The 4,630-nt window shown below is 30.5% G+C and overlaps 1 pseudogene across 1 annotated transcript; it reads left to right on the top strand.

Moving 5' to 3' along the window:
• Positions 1-3,315: 3,315 nt before the first annotated feature.
• LOC149231326 (nascent polypeptide-associated complex subunit alpha-like protein) lies at positions 3,316-4,395 on the top strand (annotated as a pseudogene). Its single transcript, XR_016248054.1, has 2 exons — positions 3,316-3,449; positions 3,586-4,395. The product of XR_016248054.1 is annotated as a nascent polypeptide-associated complex subunit alpha-like protein (transcript).
• The last annotated feature ends 235 nt before the right edge of the window (positions 4,396-4,630 follow it).

Genomic DNA, 4,630 nt, shown 5'->3' with positions numbered 1-4,630 from the left:
CATCCAAACAAATGTTAAAAATTCATCTAATAAGAACACATAAAACACAACATAAAAAGAACCAAAGATATCCATACTTTGGTTGTTGTCTGAGACATCCATAATTAAAGAGTTTCAACCTTAGTGTCCTTGAAGGCATATGATTCTTGAGAAACTTCAAAATTTATAATAATAAAAAAAGGAGAGGATGTTTTACTTTACATTAAATTGAAGATAAAAACATGACAAATGAAAGTTTATTTATCTTATTTAAGATTTTCAAAAATAATCCCATGCCAACCAGACTCTAGTATGCATGTCTGAAGTTTAAGACAAAAACACTAAGACTTGGGATGTTTAGTAACCTTAAAGTAAGTGCTACTTGCCAAGTCTACTTGTATGGACACAGTTTGATCAAAGTGGCCAAGTCTATGGGACACAAAATACAATATACAATAAAGATAATTGCTAGGAATGATACTGACAACATTGTCAATATACAAGATCTGACAACTACGAATGATAATTGTTCGATGCAATGGAGTGATGAAGGGATATTGGAGGAAAGTTTAGCCGAGTTACATTTATGGTGGTTGTTTTAAAAATTGTGAGGGTGTTTGCTTAAGTTTGTGGGGGAAGTGGGAGCAAATTGGAAGCTTGCTAATTAACCCAATCATCTTTAGCCACACCCACATTGTTTAGCTATTTTACATTTTTATGTTTTTGGTAGGAATTTAGCAAAACAAAATTTGAGCAAATTGTGATCTTTTGTTATTTAAAGTGAGTTTTGACTGCATACACCTTGAAAAACATCTCAGATACTTATGATTGTGGGGAGTTGACAATTCAAACTTGTGATTTCAATTTTCAACAAATTCCTATCATATTTTAAACAAATTCAAACAAAAAATATGCTAAGGAAAACTCCAAAACTTATAACACAAAAACTATGAAAAAAGTTCAATAATTAGATTATACTATGATTATTATTATAAATTAAAAAAAATAATATTGTGATGATAATTGTAAAATAGTTAAATAGTTATTATAAATTTTAAAAAGTTTTTATATATTTTTTAAAACATGTTTAATTTTCTAATCTTATTAATAATGAATTAAATATTTTAGAGAAAAAATTAAATTTGGATGGAAAAATGTAAAACTTATTTCTTAACCATTCAAATTATTATATATCAATAATTATTTACCAACTTAAATTTATTTTAATTTTAAGTTTACCAAGTGTATATAATTATTTACCAACTTAAATTTATTTTAATTTTAGATTTACCAAATATATTTAGAGAGATCAAATCTTAAAAATATATAAGAAAAAAATTAATACAAAATTTGAAAAAAGATTTGATTTTTCTTCCGAATTTGTAAGTTCTAAATTAAAATGAATCTATATCAATTCTTAATAATACTATTTATATTATATATAAATTTTGCATCTTGTTATATAGAAATATTTTTATTAAATATTCTTATTTATAGTTTTAATACATATATGCTCTTCATGATGCAAGAAAAGTTTAATTTATATCACATCTTTAATTGAGACAACTCATCTTTTATTGACAACTCTATCTTTTATTGTTATTATTTTATCATTTAATTTTTATTATAACATTTCATCTAGCATATTACTATACCCATACTAAACTATAAAATACATTTAAATACAATTATTATTTAATAAAAAATAAAAATAAATAAATTAAAAATTAATTTAAAAATATATTTAAAAGATAAATTTCGTAACACCTTTTAATATTAATGAGAATAAATATATTATAATGTTGATATAAATCTTATCTTACTACTTTCCAACTAACTTGTTTTGATCACAGTCATGTCTGGAGTTTTGGTGTTTGGAATTGATTTGCAAGTAGTCTCACCCATGTTCTGTGAATAATTTTATTTTCTACTATTTTATTGAAGAAATTGTGTTTTTTTCTACTATTTTATCGAAGAAATTTTGTTTTTTTCCTTAAATTAGTCTTTATAGTTATTTATAGGGTTATTTATTGATTTTTATAGGGTTAATAAATAGAATGTGTAACTATTTTTATTGAAAATTTTATTTATTTTTATTTAGAAGGGAGAACGCTGGAGTTTTGATTTTGGAAAGTAAAATAAAGTAAATATGGTTAAATATGTGGATGAGTTAGAAAAATATTAAATATGTTACTTTAATAATGAAAAATTTTAAAATATAGCAAGGATTAGCTTGTATTAATGGTTTTTTTTAAATGAATTAAATAATTTTGAAAGTTGAAATGAAATTTGTATGGAAAAGAAAATTATAATTTAAAAGTTAGATTTATGGTATGTTTATTTTATTACATTTTCATTGAAATTGTTTTATTCTACTAATCACAATTAAATATAAAAAAATATTGGCTTTATTTTATAATTATTTTATTAATAGACTATTTGATTCAATAGACATATTTGTATTCTCTGGCTTTTTGCAGCCTCTTCTGAGTGGGTAACACAGGCCCTTCTAACCTCTGCCCGGTGACACACGCCCTTCTGGCCTCTGAGCAGTCAGCTACCCACTGGTGGCCTCTGCATGGCTCTCTCTAGCTTTGCGTCTTCCTCTCTGCCTCTAGGCTGGTCTTCCTGCACTATATCTTTTGTAATTGAGTAATGTGAGAATATAAAGAACTATTCTCACATACACAAAAAGATCGAGTTCCAGGGTAGGACTGCCCGGTGAACTCTCTTTCTGTTTTGGAATTGAGTTATTGTACTCTTCTCCTCATATTCTCACATAGACTTGTCATAGATGTTCTAGTTTTTGGGGTGAACTAGCTCCTTTTGTAAGTTTTCTTGGTTTCGATGATAATGGTGGTCATTTTATTTGGAGATTTGAATGCTGAGACTAAAGTCTGGTGAGCCAATTATTGAAGATGTTAAGGACGAAGATGATGAAGACGACAATGACATGTAATGCTGCATATAAAACCTGTCAAACTGGCTAACAAATAATATGGGGCTCTATGCCCTGCTGGAGATCGAACCCGACAATGACATGTAATGCTGCATATAAAACCTGTCAAACTGGCTAACAAATAATATGGGGCTCTATGCCCTGCTGGAGATCGAACCCTGGACATTAATGTGGTCACACCCTGATTAACCACTAGACCACAACCCAACGGACAACTGTTTGTTTGTTGCAGTCTTTTGGTTGATGTCAGTCAAATAAATCTCTTGATCCTCAGAAGTAAGGAGAATCTTACTATCATTCAAATAATGACACATTGAAGTGAATCTTGCTCATAGATTCATCCATTTGTTATATTCTTAAAATAAGATTTCTTGTAGGAGACCAAGGGGCTGACGGAAGTGGGAAATCAAAGCAAAGTAGGAGTGAGAAAAAGAGCCGGAAAGCAATGCTTAAACTTGGGATGAAACCCATTCCTGCTGTTACTAGGGTGACCATTAAGAAAAACAAAAATGTTAGTTCTCTTTCTCTTATGTAGATTTCAGAACTGAAGCCTGGAGGTGTCTTACAAAATGGTCTTTTGTCGTGAACCGTCATTAATTAGCAGTTTTGTTAAACTATTCTTACATCCCCTTATTGTTAATCTGCAGATTCTCTTTGTTATCTCAAAGCCTGATGTCTTCAAAAGTCCTGCATCAGATACCTACATAGTGTTTGGCGAAGCTAAGATTGAGGACTTGAGTTCTCAGTTGCAGACACAAGTGGCTGAGAAGTTCAAGGCGCCTGATATGAGTCATGTAATGCTAAAAAAAAAACATCTGCAGCTGGACAGGAGGAAGATGAGGAAGTAGATGACACCTGCAGCTGGACAGGAGGAAGATGAGGAAGTAGATGACACTGGAGTGGAGCCCAAAGACATTAAACTGGTAATGACCCAAGCTGGAGTATCGAGAGTTAAGACAGTTAAACCTCTAAAAGCTGCTGGTGGAGATATTGTTAGTGTGATCATGGACATTAATACATAGGTGTCATTACACACATAACAGGATTGTTAGAATTATTGAATCAGAAACCATAATACAGTACATGGTATTGTGTTCAAATAGACATTGTTTTCAACATTACAGGAAACATGGGCTTGATGGGCTTGATGATAATTGTTTTCAACATTACAGGAAACATGGGCTTGATGATAATTAGTCTTGATGAGGATCATCTCATTCTTGATCTCAATCATTCTTCAGAAAGTCCATTGTAGATGGCATGGAATCTATTTATGCCTAATCCTAAGGATGTTAGAGTGACATCCAAGGTGAATTATCTATGGTGGCCCAATCATGATGTCAAAGTTGTTTGTTTCATATTAAATCTACGAGGACAAATCTTCATGAAAACATGCAACCTTTTCCATCGAAAATGAAAAGTACGATGACAACTCTGAGTGCACCAATTGTTCCCTGGAATTTGAGAATATGGCCAGATATGGATAAATATATTCTATATGGACAAGTTTACAAGAGTGATTATGGGTGTTTTGTGACCAGATGAAAGAGCTTGCATCCACGGTGGGTAGTTAATTCTCTAAATAATGAAGACAACCATAAATGATCATTTCTCATTGTTCTCATTTCTCATTGTTCTGTGCCCAAACGTAGACAACTTATCCATTTAACCCCATAATTTTTTAATTTTTAA

The sequence above is a fragment of the Pinus tabuliformis genome, chromosome J (genome assembly GCF_031772625.1).
Source record: "Pinus tabuliformis cultivar Carrire ecotype Pingquan chromosome J, CPIR1, whole genome shotgun sequence".
NCBI classification, from domain to species: domain Eukaryota; kingdom Viridiplantae; phylum Streptophyta; class Pinopsida; order Pinales; family Pinaceae; genus Pinus; species Pinus tabuliformis.
This window is presented reverse-complemented; position numbering and strand designations above follow the sequence as displayed.